Raw genomic sequence first — 13,919 nt, 5'->3', positions numbered from 1 at the left:
TTGAAAGAGAATATTCCAGTTAACGTTGTCAAATGCTTTCTCTAAGTCTACAAATGCTAGAAACGTAGGTTTGCCTTTTCTTAATCTTTCTTCTAAGATAAGTCGTAAGGTTAGTATTGCCTCACGTGTTCCAACATTTCTATGGAATCCGAACTGATCTTCCCCGAGGTCCGCTTCTACCAGTTTTTCCATTCGTCTGTAAAGAATTCGCGTTAGTATTTTGCAGCTGTGACTTATTAAACTGATAGTTCGGTAATTTTCACATCTGTCAACACCTGCTTTCTTTGGGATTGGAATTATTATATTCTTCTTGAAATCTGAGGGTATTTCGCCTGTCTCATACATCTTGCTCACCAGATGGTAGAGTTTTGTCAGGACTGGCTCTCCCAAGGCCGTCAGTAGTTCCAATGGAATGTTGTCTACTCTGGGGGCCTTGTTTCGACTCAGGTCTTTCAGTGCTCTGTCAAACTCATCATGCAGTATCTTATCTCCCATTTCATCTTCATCTACATCCTCTTCCATTTCCATAATATTGTCCTCAAGTACATCCCCCTTGTATAAACCCTCTATATACTCCTTCCACCTTTCTGCCTTCCCTTCTTTGCTTAGAACTGGGTTGCCATCTGAGCTCTTGATATTCATACAAGTGGTTCTCTTCTCTCCAAAGGTCTCTTTAATTTTCCTGTAGGCAGTATCTATCTTACCCCTAGTGAGACAAGCCTCTACATCCTTACATTTGTCCTCTAGCCATCCCTGCTTAGCCATTTTGCACTTTCTGTCAATCTCATTTTTGAGACGTTTGTATTCCCTTTTGCCTGCTTCATTTACTGCATTTTTATATTTTCTCCTTTCATCAATTAAATTCAATATTTCTTCTGTTACCCAAGGATTTCTATTAGCCCTGGTCTTTTTACCTACTTGATCCTCTGCTGCCTTCACTACTTCATCCCTCAGAGCTACCCATTCTTCTTCTACTGTATTTCTTTCCCCCATTCCTGTCAGTTGTTCCCTTATGCTCTCCCTGAAACTCTCTACAACCTCTGGTTCTTTCAGTTTATCCAGGTCCCATCTCCTTAAATTCCCACCTTTTTGCAGTTTCTTCAGTTTCAATCTGCAGTTCATAACCAATAGATTGTGGTCAGAATCCACATCTGCCCCTGGAAATGTCTTATGATTTAAAACCTGGTTCCTAAATCTCTGTCTTACTATTATATAATCTATCTGATACCTATTAGTATCTCCAGGATTCTTCCAGGTATACAACCTTCTTTTTATGATTCTTGAACCAAGTGTTAGCTATGATTAAGTTATGCTCTGTGCAAAATTCTACAAGGCGGCTTCCTCTTTCATTTCTTCCCCCAATCCATATTCACCTACTATGTTTCCTTCTCTCCCTTTTCCTACTGACGAATTCCAGTCACCCATGACTATTAAATTTTCGTCTCCCTTCACTACCTGAATAATTTCTTTTATCTCGTCATACATTTCATCAATATCTTCATCATCTGCAGAGCTAGTTGGCATATAAATTTGTGCTACTGTAGTAGGCATGGGCTTTGTGTCTATCTTGGCCACAATAATGCGTCCACTATGCTGTTTGTAGTAGCTAACCCGCACTCCTATTTTTTTATTCATTATTAAACCTACTCCTGCATTACCTCTATTTGATTTTGAATTTATAACCCTGTATTCACCTGACCAAAAGTCTTGTTCCTCCTGCCACCGAACTTCACTATTTCCCTTTTTAAATTTTCTAACCTACCGGCCCAATTAAGGGATCTGACATTCCACGTTCCGATCCGTAGAACGCCAGTTTTCTTTCTCCTGATAACAACGTCCTCTTGAGTAGTCCCCGCCCGGAGCTCCGAATGGGGGACAATTTTACCTCCGGAATATTTTACCCAAGAGGACGCCATCGTCATTTAACCATACAGTAAAGCTGCATGCCCTCAGGCAAAATTACGGCTGTAGTTTCCCCTTGCTTTCAGCCGTTTGCAGTACCACAACAGCAAGGCCGTTTTGGTTAGTGTTAGAAGGCCAGATCAGTCAATCATCCAGACTGTTGCCCCTGCAACTACTGAAAAGGCTGCTGCCCCTCTTCAGGAACCACATGTTTGTCTGGCCTCTTAACAGATACCCCTCCGTTGTGGTTGCACCTACGGTTCGGCCATCTGTATCGCTGAGGCACGCAAGCCTCCCCACCAACAGCAAGGTCCATGGTTCATGGGGGAAGGGTGTTCGCATTACAAGGCTGCAATTTTTATTTGCACATCAACTGGGCTATTGCTGGAAATGACACACCACCAGCAGCATGATGTCAATGAGACGGGGGGGAAGAGGACAACTTTTTCTTCTATTGGTATGTAGTGAGTCTTTATAGTGTTTTAAAAGTTGTTCCTTCTAGTTCGTATAAGAACGTAGCATTTTAGTTCCAAAGTGTAGTAAATCTTTGTTTTCTCAGAGCAGGGTGTTGGCATTTTAAGGCTGCAATTTTTATTTGCCCATCAACTGGGCTATTGGTGGAAATGACACACCACCAGCAGCATGATGTCAATGAGATGGGGGGGAAGAGGACAACTTTTTCTTCTTTTGGAATTTAGTGAGTCTTTACAGTGTTTTAAAAGTTGTTCCTTCTAGTTCGTATAAGAACGTAGCATTTTATTTCCAAAGTGTAGTAAATCTTTGTTTTCTCAGAGCAGGGTGAAGGCATTTTAAGGCTGCAATTTTTATTTGCCCATCAACTGGGCTATTGGTGGAAATGACACACCACCAGCAGCATGATGTCAATGAGATGGGGGGGAAGAGGACAACTTTTTCTTCTATTGGTATGTAGTGAGTCTTTATAGTGTTTTAAAAGTTGTTCCTTCTAGTTCGTATAAGAACGTAGCATTTTATTTCCAAAGTGTAGTAAATCTTTGTTTTCTCAGAGCAGGGTGTTGGCATTACAAGGCTGCAATTTTTATTTGCCCATCAACTGGGCTATTGGTGGAAATGACACACCACCAGCAGCATGATGTCAATGAGACGGGGGGGAAGAGGACAACTTTTTCTTCTATTGGTATGTAGTGAGTCTTTATAGTGTTTTAAAAGTTGTTCCTTCTAGTTCGTATAAGAACGTAGCATTTTATTTCCAAAGTGTAGTAAATCTTTGTTTTCTCACAGCAGGGTGTTGGCATTACAAGGCTGCAATTTTTATTTGCCCATCAACTGGGCTATTGGTGGAAATGACACACCACCAGCAGCATGATGTCAATGAGACGGGGGGGAAGAGGACAACTTCTTCTTCTATTGGTATGTAGTGAGTCTTTATAGTGTTTTAAAAGTTGTTCCTTCTAGTTCGTATAAGAACGTAGCATTTTATTTCCAAAGTGTAGTAAATCTTTGTTTTCTCAGAGCAGGGTGTTGGCATTACAAGGCTGCAATTTTTATTTGCCCATCAACTGGGCTATTGGTAGAAATGACACACCACCAGCAGCATGATGTCAATGAGACGGGGGGGAAGAGGACAACTTCTTCTTCTATTGGTATGTAGTGAGTCTTTATAGTGTTTTAAAAGTTGTTCCTTCTAGTTCGTATAAGAACGTAGCATTTCATTAGCAAAGTGTAGTAAATCTTTGTTTTCTCAGAGCAGGGTGTTGGCATTACAAGGCTGCAATTTTTATTTGCCCATCAACTGGGCTATTGGTGGAAATGACACACCACCAGCAGCATGATGTCAATGAGACAGGGGGGAAGAGGACAAGTTTTTCTTCTATTGGTATGTAGTGAGTCTTTATAGTGTTTTAAAAGTTGTTCCTTCTAGTTCGTATAAGAACATAGCATTTTATTTCCAAAGTGAAGTAAATCTTGGTTTTCTCACAGCAGGGTGTTGGCATTACAAGGCTGCAATTTTTATTTGCCGAACTACTGGGCTATTGGTGGAAATGACACACCACCAGCAGCATGATGTCTATGAGACGGGGGGGAAGAGGACAACTTTTTTCTTCTATTGGTATGTAGTGAGTCTTTATAGTGTTTTAAAAGTTGTTCCTTCTAGTTCGTATAAGAACGTAGCATTTTATTTCCAAAGTGTAGTAAATCTTTGTTTTTTCAGAGCAGTGTGTTGGCATTACAAGGCTGCAATTTTTATTTGCCCATCAACTGGGCTATTGCTGGAAATGACACACCACCAGCAGCATGATGTCAATGAGATGGGGGGGGAAGAGGACAACTTTTTCTTCTTTTGGTATGTAGTGAGTCTTTATAGTGTTTTAAAAGTTGTTCCTTCTAGTTCGTATAAGAACGTAGCATTTTATTTCCAAAGTGTGGTAAATCTTTGTTTTCTCAGAGCAGGGTGTTGGCATTACAAGGCTGCAATTTTTATTTGCCCATCAACTGGGCTATTGGTGGAAATGACACACCACCAGCAGCATGATGTCAATGAGACAGGGGGGAAGAGGACAAGTTTTTCTTCTATTGGTATGTAGTGAGTCTTTATAGTGTTTTAAAAGTTGTTCCTTCTAGTTCGTATAAGAACGTAGCATTTTATTTCCACAGTGTAGTAAATCTTTGTTTTCTCAGAGCAGGGTGTTGGCATTACAAGGCTGCAATTTTTATTTGCCCATCAACTGGGCTATTGGTGGAAATGACACACCACCAGCAGCATGATGTCAATGAGACCGGGGGGAAGAGGACAACTTTTTCTTCTGTTGGTATGTAGTGAGTCTTTATAGTGTTTTAAAAGTTGTTCCTTCTAGTTCGTATAAGAACGTAGCATTTTATTTCCAAAGTGTAGTGAATCTTTGTTTTCTCACAGCAGGGTGTTGGCATTACAAGGTTGCAATTTTTATTTGCCCATCAACTGGGCTATTGGTGGAAATGACACACCACCACCAGCATGATGTCAATGAGAAGGGGGGGAAGAGGACAACTTTTTCTTCTATTGGTATGTAGTGAGTCTTTATAGTGTTTTAAAAGTTGTTCCTTCTAGTTCGTATAAGAACGTAGCATTTTATTTCCAAAGTGAAGTAAATCTTTGTTTTCTCAGAGCAGGGTGTTGGCATTTTAAGACTGCAATTTTTATTTGCCCATCAACTGGGCTATTGGTGGAAATGACACACCACCAGCAGCATGATGTCAATGAGACGGGGGGGAAGAGGACAACTTTTTCTTCTATTGGTATGTAGTGAGTCTTTATAGTGTTTTAAAAGTTGTTCCTTCTAGTTCGTATAAGAACATAGCATTTTATTTCCAAAGTGAAGTAAATCTTTGTTTTCTCAGAGTAGGGTGTTGGCATTTTAAGGCTGCAATTTTTAGTTGCCCATCAACTGGGCTATTGGTGGAAATGACACACCACCAGCAGCATGATGTCAATGAGACGGGAGGGAAGAGGACAACTTTTTCTTCTATTGGTATGTAGTGAGTCTTTATAGTGTTTTAAAAGTTGTTCCTTCTAGTTCGTATAAGAACGTAGCATTTTATTTCCAAAGTGTAGTGAATCTTTGTTTTCTCAGAACAGGGTGTTGGCATTACAAGGCTGCAATTTTTATTTGCCCATCAACTGGGCTATTTGTGGAAATGACACACCACCAGCAGCACGATGTCAATGAGACGGGAGGGAAGAGGACAACTTTTTCTTCTATTGGTATGTAGGGAGCCTTTAGAGTGTTTTAAAAGTTGTTCCTTCTAGTTCGTATAAGAACGTAGCATTTTATTTCCAAAGTGAAGTAAATCTTTGTTTTCTCAGAGCAGGGTGTTGGCATTACAAGGCTGCAATTTTTATTTGCCCATCAACTGGGCTATTGGTGGAAATGACACACCACCACCAGCATGATGTCAATGAGAAGGGGGGGAAGAGGACAACTTTTTCTTCTATTGGTATGTAGGGAGCCTTTAGAGTGTTTTAAAAGTTGTTCCTTCTAGTTCGTATAAGAACATAGCATTTTATTTCCAAAGTGTAGTAAATCTTTGTTTTCTCAGAGCAGGGTGTTGGCATTACAAGGCTGCAATTTTTATTTGCCCATCAACTGGGCTATTGGTGGAAATGACACACCACCACCAGCATGATGTCAATGAGACTGGCGGAGGGGGGGGGGGGGGGGGAAGAGGACAAGTTTCTCTTCTATTGGTATATAGTGAGTCTTTATAGTGTTTTAAAAGTTGTTCCTTCTAGTTCGTATAAGAACGTAGCATTTTATTTCCAAAGTGTAGTAAATCTTTGTTTTCTCAGAGCAGGGTGTTGGCCTTACAAGGCTGCAATTTTTATTTGCCCATCAACTGGGCTATTGGTGGAAATGACACACCACCAGCAGCATGATGTCAATGAGACGGGGGGGGAGAGTACAAATTTTTCTTCTATTGGTATGTAGTGACTCTTTATAGTGTTTTAAAAGTTGTTCCTTCTAGTTCGTATAAGAACGTAGCATTTTATTTCCAAAGTGTAGTAAATCTTTGTTTTCTCAGAGCAGGGTGTTGGCATTACAAGGCTGCAATTTTTATTTGCCCATCAACTGGGCTATTGGTGGAAATGACACACCACCACCAGCATGATGTCAATGAGAAGGGGGGGAAGAGGACAACTTTTTCTTCTATTGGTATGTAGGGAGCCTTTAGAGTGTTTTAAAAGTTGTTCCTTCTAGTTCGTATAAGAACATAGCATTTTATTTCCAAAGTGTAGTAAATCTTTGTTTTCTCAGAGCAGGGTGTTGGCATTACAAGGCTGCAATTTTTATTTGCCCATCAACTGGGCTATTGGTGGAAATGACACACCACCACCAGCATGATGTCAATGAGACTGGCGGAGGGGGGGGGGGGGGGGGAAGAGGACAAGTTTCTCTTCTATTGGTATATAGTGAGTCTTTATAGTGTTTTAAAAGTTGTTCCTTCTAGTTCGTATAAGAACGTAGCATTTTATTTCCAAAGTGTAGTAAATCTTTGTTTTCTCAGAGCAGGGTGTTGGCATTACAAGGCTGCAATTTTTATTTGCTTATCAACTGGGCTATTGGTGGAAATGACACACCACCAGCAGCATGATGTCAATGAGACGGGAGGGAAGAGGACAACTTTTTCTTCTATTGGTATGTAGTGAGTCTTTATAGTGTTTGAAAGTGGTTCCTTCTAGTTCATATAAGAACGTAGCATTTTATTTCCAAAGTGTAGTGAATCTTTGTTTTCTCAGAGCAGGGTGTTGGCATTACAAGGCTACAATTTTTATTTGCCCATCAACTGGGCTATTGGTGGAAATGACACACCACCAGCAGCATGATGTCAATGAGACGGGGGGGAAGAGGACAACTTTTTCTTCTATTGGTATGTAGTGAGTCTTTATAGTGTTTTAAAAGTTGTTCCTTCTAGTTCGTATAAGAACGTAGCATTTTATTTCCAAAGTGTAGTGAATCTTTGTTTTCTGAGAACAGGGTGTTGGCATTACAAGGCTGCAATTTTTATTTGCCCATCAACTGGGCTATTTGTGGAAATGACACACCACCAGCAGCATGATGTCAATGAGACTGGTGGAGGGGGGGGGGGGGGGGAAGAGGACAAGTTTCTCTTCTATTGGTATATAGTGAGTCTTTATAGTGTTTTAAAAGTTGTTCCTTCTAGTTCGTATAAGAACGTAGCATTTTATTTCCAAAGTGTAGTAAATCTTTGTTTTCTCAGAGCAGGGTGTTGGCCTTACAAGGCTGCAATTTTTATTTGCCCATCAACTGGGCTATTGGTGGAAATGACACACCACCAGCAGCATGATGTCAATGAGACGGGGGGGAAGAGTACAAATTTTTCTTCTATTGGTATGTAGTGAGTCTTTATAGTGTTTTAAAAGTTGTTCCTTCTAGTTCGTATAAGAACGTAGCATTTTATTTCCAAAGTGTAGAAAATCTTTGTTTTCTCAGAGCAGGTTGTTGGCATTACAAGGCTGTAATTTTTATTTGCCCATCAACTGGGCTATTGGTGGAAATGACACACCACCAGCAGCATGATGTCAATGAGACGGGGGGGGGGGGGGGGGGGGGGGGGGGGAAGAGGACAACTTTTTCTTCTGTTGGTATGTAGTGAGTCTTTATAGTGTTTTAAAAGTTGTTCCTTCTAGTTCGTATAAGAACGTAGCATTTTATTTCCAAAGTGTAGTGAATCTTTGTTTTCTCACAGCAGGGTGTTGGCATTACAAGGTTGCAATTTTTATTTGCCCATCAACTGGGCTATTGGTGGAAATGACACACCACCACCAGCATGATGTCAATGAGAAGGGGGGGAAGAGGACAACTTTTTCTTCTATTGGTATGTAGTGAGTCTTTATAGTGTTTTAAAAGTTGTTCCTTCTAGTTCGTATAAGAACGTAGCATTTTATTTCCAAAGTGAAGTAAATCTTTGTTTTCTCAGAGCAGGGTGTTGGCATTTTAAGACTGCAATTTTTATTTGCCCATCAACTGGGCTATTGGTGGAAATGACACACCACCAGCAGCATGATGTCAATGAGACGGGGGGGAAGAGGACAACTTTTTCTTCTATTGGTATGTAGTGAGTCTTTATAGTGTTTTAAAAGTTGTTCCTTCTAGTTCGTATAAGAACATAGCATTTTATTTCCAAAGTGAAGTAAATCTTTGTTTTCTCAGAGTAGGGTGTTGGCATTTTAAGGCTGCAATTTTTAGTTGCCCATCAACTGGGCTATTGGTGGAAATGACACACCACCAGCAGCATGATGTCAATGAGACGGGAGGGAAGAGGACAACTTTTTCTTCTATTGGTATGTAGTGAGTCTTTATAGTGTTTTAAAAGTTGTTCCTTCTAGTTCGTATAAGAACGTAGCATTTTATTTCCAAAGTGTAGTGAATCTTTGTTTTCTCAGAACAGGGTGTTGGCATTACAAGGCTGCAATTTTTATTTGCCCATCAACTGGGCTATTTGTGGAAATGACACACCACCAGCAGCACGATGTCAATGAGACGGGAGGGAAGAGGACAACTTTTTCTTCTATTGGTATGTAGGGAGCCTTTAGAGTGTTTTAAAAGTTGTTCCTTCTAGTTCGTATAAGAACGTAGCATTTTATTTCCAAAGTGTAGTAAATCTTTGTTTTCTCAGAGCAGGGTGTTGGCATTACAAGGCTGCAATTTTTATTTGCCCATCAACTGGGCTATTGGTGGAAATGACACACCACCACCAGCATGATGTCAATGAGAAGGGGGGGAAGAGGACAACTTTTTCTTCTATTGGTATGTAGGGAGCCTTTAGAGTGTTTTAAAAGTTGTTCCTTCTAGTTCGTATAAGAACATAGCATTTTATTTCCAAAGTGTAGTAAATCTTTGTTTTCTCAGAGCAGGGTGTTGGCATTACAAGGCTGCAATTTTTATTTGCCCATCAACTGGGCTATTGGTGGAAATGACACACCACCACCAGCATGATGTCAATGAGACTGGCGGAGGGGGGGGGGGGGGGGGGAAGAGGACAAGTTTCTCTTCTATTGGTATATAGTGAGTCTTTATAGTGTTTTAAAAGTTGTTCCTTCTAGTTCGTATAAGAACGTAGCATTTTATTTCCAAAGTGTAGTAAATCTTTGTTTTCTCAGAGCAGGGTGTTGGCCTTACAAGGCTGCAATTTTTATTTGCCCATCAACTGGGCTATTGGTGGAAATGACACACCACCAGCAGCATGATGTCAATGAGACGGGGGGGAAGAGTACAAATTTTTCTTCTATTGGTATGTAGTGACTCTTTATAGTGTTTTAAAAGTTGTTCCTTCTAGTTCGTATAAGAACGTAGCATTTTATTTCCAAAGTGTAGTAAATCTTTGTTTTCTCAGAGCAGGGTGTTGGCATTACAAGGCTGCAATTTTTATTTGCCCATCAACTGGGCTATTGGTGGAAATGACACACCACCACCAGCATGATGTCAATGAGAAGGGGGGGAAGAGGACAACTTTTTCTTCTATTGGTATGTAGGGAGCCTTTAGAGTGTTTTAAAAGTTGTTCCTTCTAGTTCGTATAAGAACATAGCATTTTATTTCCAAAGTGTAGTAAATCTTTGTTTTCTCAGAGCAGGGTGTTGGCATTACAAGGCTGCAATTTTTATTTGCCCATCAACTGGGCTATTGGTGGAAATGACACACCACCACCAGCATGATGTCAATGAGACTGGCGGAGGGGGGGGGGGGGGGGGGGAAGAGGACAAGTTTCTCTTCTATTGGTATATAGTGAGTCTTTATAGTGTTTTAAAAGTTGTTCCTTCTAGTTCGTATAAGAACGTAGCATTTTATTTCCAAAGTGTAGTAAATCTTTGTTTTCTCAGAGCAGGGTGTTGGCATTACAAGGCTGCAATTTTTATTTGCTTATCAACTGGGCTATTGGTGGAAATGACACACCACCAGCAGCATGATGTCAATGAGACGGGAGGGAAGAGGACAACTTTTTCTTCTATTGGTATGTAGTGAGTCTTTATAGTGTTTGAAAGTGGTTCCTTCTAGTTCATATAAGAACGTAGCATTTTATTTCCAAAGTGTAGTGAATCTTTGTTTTCTCAGAGCAGGGTGTTGGCATTACAAGGCTACAATTTTTATTTGCCCATCAACTGGGCTATTGGTGGAAATGACACACCACCAGCAGCATGATGTCAATGAGACGGGGGGGAAGAGGACAACTTTTTCTTCTATTGGTATGTAGTGAGTCTTTATAGTGTTTTAAAAGTTGTTCCTTCTAGTTCGTATAAGAACGTAGCATTTTATTTCCAAAGTGTAGTGAATCTTTGTTTTCTGAGAACAGGGTGTTGGCATTACAAGGCTGCAATTTTTATTTGCCCATCAACTGGGCTATTTGTGGAAATGACACACCACCAGCAGCATGATGTCAATGAGACTGGTGGAGGGGGGGGGGGGGGGGGGGAAGAGGACAAGTTTCTCTTCTATTGGTATATAGTGAGTCTTTATAGTGTTTTAAAAGTTGTTCCTTCTAGTTCGTATAAGAACGTAGCATTTTATTTCCAAAGTGTAGTAAATCTTTGTTTTCTCAGAGCAGGGTGTTGGCCTTACAAGGCTGCAATTTTTCTTTGCCCATCAACTGGGCTATTGGTGGAAATGACACACCACCAGCAGCATGATGTCAATGAGACGGGGGGGAAGAGTACAAATTTTTCTTCTATTGGTATGTAGTGAGTCTTTATAGTGTTTTAAAAGTTGTTCCTTCTAGTTCATATAAGAACGTAGCATTTTATTTCCAAAGTGTAGAAAATCTTTGTTTTCTCAGAGCAGGTTGTTGGCATTACAAGGCTGTAATTTTTATTTGCCCATCAACTGGGCTATTGGTGGAAATGACACACCACCAGCAGCATGATGTCAATGAGACAGGGGGGGGGGGGGGGGGAAGGGGACAACTTTTTCTTCTATTGGAATGTAGTGAGTCTTTATAGTGTTTTAAAAGTTGTTCCTTCTAGTTCGTATAAGAACGCAGCATTTCATTTCCAAAGTGTAGTAAATCTTTGTTTTCTCAGAGCAGGGTGTTGGCATTACAAGGCTGCAATTTTTATTTGCCCATCAACTGGGCTATTGGTGGAAATGACACACCACCAGCAGCATGATGTCAATGAGACGGGGGGGAAGAGGACAACTTCTTCTTCTATTGGTATGTAGTGAGTCTTTATAGTGTTTTAAAAGTTGTTCCTTCTAGTTCGTATAACAACGTAGCATTTTATTTCCAAAGTGTAGTAAATCTTTGTTTTCTCAGAGCAGGGTGTTGGCATTACAAGGCTGCAATTTTTATTTGCTTATCAACTGGGCTATTGGTGGAAATGACACACCACCAGCAGCATGATATCAATGAGACGGGAGGGAAGAGGACAACTTTTTCTTCTATTGGTATGTAGTGAGTCTTTATAGTGTTTGAAAGTGGTTCCTTCTAGTTCATATAAGAACGTAGCATTTTATTTCCAAAGTGTAGTGAATCTTTGTTTTCTCAGAGCAGGGTGTTGGCATTACAAGGCTACAATTTTTATTTGCCCATCAACTGGGCTATTGGTGGAAATGACACACCACCAGCAGCATGATGTCAATGAGACGGGGGGGGGGAAGAGGACAACTTCTTCTTCTATTGGTATGTAGTGAGTCTTTATAGTGTTTTAAAAGTTGTTCCTTCTAGTTCGTATAAGAACGTAGCATTTTATTTCCAAAGTGTAGTAAATCTTTGTTTTCTCAGAGCAGGGTGTTGGCATTACAAGGCTGCAATTTTTATTTGCCCATCAACTGGGCTATTGGTGGAAATGACACACCACCAGCAGCATGAAGTCAATGAGACGGGGCGGGGGGGGGGGGGGGGGGGGGGAAGAGGACAACTTCTTCTTCTATTGGTATGTAGTGAGTCTTTATAGTGTTTTAAAAGTTGTTCCTTCTAGTTCGTATAAGAACGTAGCATTTTATTTCCAAAGTGTAGTGAATCTTTGTTTTCTCAGAGCAGGGTGTTGGCATTACAAGGCTGCAATTTTTATTTGCCCATCAACTGTGCTATTGGTGGAAATGACACACCACCACCAGCATGATGTCAATGAGAAGGGGGGGAAGAGGACAACTTTTTCTTCTATTGGTATGTAGGTAGTCTTTAGAGAGTTTTAAAAGTTGTTCCTTCTAGTTCGTATAAGAACGTAGCATTTTATTTCCAAAGTGTTGTAAATCTTTGTTTTCTCAGAGCAGGGTGTTGGCATTACAAGGCTGCAATTTTTATTTGCCCATCAACTGGGCTATTGGTGGAAATGACACACCACCAGCAGCATGATGTCAATGAGACTTGGGGGGGAGGGGGGTGGGGGTGGGAAGAGGACAAGTTGTTTTTCTACGGGTATGCACTAAGGTTTAATGTATTTTAAAGATTGTTCGTTCAAGTTCGTATAAGAACGTAGAATTTTATTTCCAAGTTGTAGTAAATCTTTTATTTTATCACAGCAGGGTGATCGCATTACAAGCCTGCAATTTTTATTTGCCCATCAAGTGGGCTTTTGGTGGAAATGAGACACCACCAGCAGCATGATGTCCACGCGAGGGAGCGGGGCGAGGGGAAGGGGAAGAGGACAAGTTGTGTTTCTACGGGTATGTACTCAGGCTTTATAGTATTTTAAAGATTGTTAGTTCAAGTTCGTATAAGAACGTAGCATTTTATTTCCAAGGTGTAGTAAATCTTTGTTTTCTCACAGCAGGGTGAATGCATTACAAGGCTGCAATTTTCATTTGCCCATCAAGTGGGCTTATGGTGGAAATGACACACCACCAGCAGCATGATGTCCACGCGAGGGGGCGGGGCGAGGGGAAGGGGAAGAGGACAAGTTGTGTTTCTACGGGTATGTACTCAGGCTTTATAGTATTTTAAAGATTGTTAGTTCAAGTTCATATAAGAACGTAGCATTTTATTTCGAATGTGTAGTTTATCTTTGTTTTCTCACAGCAGGGTGATCGCATTACAAGTCTGCAATTTTTATTTGCCCATCAAGTGGGCTTTTGTTGGAAATGACACACCACCAGCAGCATGATGTCCATGTGGGGGGGGGGGGGGCGGGGGGAAGGGGATGAGGACAAGTTGCTTTTCTACGGGTATGTACTCAGGCTTTATAGTATTTTAAAGATTGTTCGTTCAAGTTCGTATAAGAACGTAGCATTTTATTTCTAAGGTGTAGTAAATATTTGTTTTCTCACAGCAGGGTGATCGCATTACAAGGCTGCAATTTTTATTTGCCCGTCAAGTGGGCTTTTGGTGGAAATGACACACCACCAGCAGCATGATGACAACGAGAGGGTGGTGGGGGGGGGGGGGGGGCGGGGGGAAGGGGAAGAGGACAAGTTGTTTTTCTACGGGTATGTACTTAGGCTTTATAGTATTTTAAAGATTGTTCGTTCAAGTTCATATAAGACCATAGCATTTTGTTTCGAAGGTGTAGTTTATCTTTGCTTTCTCACAGCAGGGTGATCGCATTACA

The sequence above is a fragment of the Schistocerca nitens genome, chromosome 12 (assembly GCF_023898315.1).
Source record: "Schistocerca nitens isolate TAMUIC-IGC-003100 chromosome 12, iqSchNite1.1, whole genome shotgun sequence".
NCBI classification, from domain to species: Eukaryota; Metazoa; Arthropoda; class Insecta; order Orthoptera; family Acrididae; genus Schistocerca; species Schistocerca nitens.
This window is presented reverse-complemented; position numbering follows the sequence as displayed.